We start from the raw sequence: 762 nt of genomic DNA, 5'->3' as shown, positions 1-762 counted from the left end.
CTGCAATAGCCTCAAAACCCAACAGGGGGCATCGTCCAGTCCCGGGCTCCGCCCTGACAAGCAGAACAAGTGCACACCAGCTGCAGCCCTGCAGTTGCACCAAAATCCAACAGGGGGCATCACTCAGTCCAGCACCAATGAGCCTGTCCTGCCACTCAGCACAAGTTCAGTTCAACCAGATCAATGATGGAAAGCAGGACAATGCTCTGAATGACTTTTTCTTCTTTTCAGTTTCCCTTTCACCCTGTAGAGGGCAAAACTGCACCATTCCTGAAGACGCTGCAATACCAGGTCGATGTGTGGAGTGGACGGAGAAAGATCCTGTTCCATCTCCCTGCTCCAAAAATCAATTTAATATATGGTCCCCAGATAAGGGACGTATCAGATATTAAACTGATAAGAACAGATTTTGTTTTAATGAAAAATATACTTTATTCATAAAATATCTGGAAGAACATTACAAACATTTCAAAATCACCATCACAAAACTACAATCAGATTCAACTTTTACACATGGATCACAAAGTGCATCAATACAATCAATGAATATTACAATCATTTCAATATGGTCATTACAGATAATCAGACAAAGGTATTGGAGTTATCAACATACATCATGTTGCTCTCTGAGGTGCTTCAATACAATTAGTATTCACTGCAGACATTCATTTTCAGCTGTGCAGCCCGAGGGGCTCTCAACATTTCCCAGCCCCTAGGTGCCCTATTGCAGAAAGGTCTTAGACAGCGACCCTTCCACATTGC

General features: G+C 43.0%; 1 pseudogene; it reads right to left on the bottom strand.

The window, feature by feature from the left end:
- Nucleotides 1-254: 254 nt before the first annotated feature.
- On the bottom strand, nucleotides 255-428 carry LOC144669170 (U2 spliceosomal RNA; annotated as a pseudogene).
- Between the last annotated feature and the right edge of the window lie 334 nt (nucleotides 429-762).

Source organism: Cetorhinus maximus, chromosome 28 (assembly GCF_964194155.1).
Source record: "Cetorhinus maximus chromosome 28, sCetMax3.hap1.1, whole genome shotgun sequence".
In the NCBI taxonomy this organism is placed as follows: domain Eukaryota; kingdom Metazoa; phylum Chordata; class Chondrichthyes; order Lamniformes; family Cetorhinidae; genus Cetorhinus; species Cetorhinus maximus.
The sequence above is the reverse complement of the archived record's forward strand: the minus strand, read 5'-3'. Positions and strand labels throughout refer to the sequence as shown.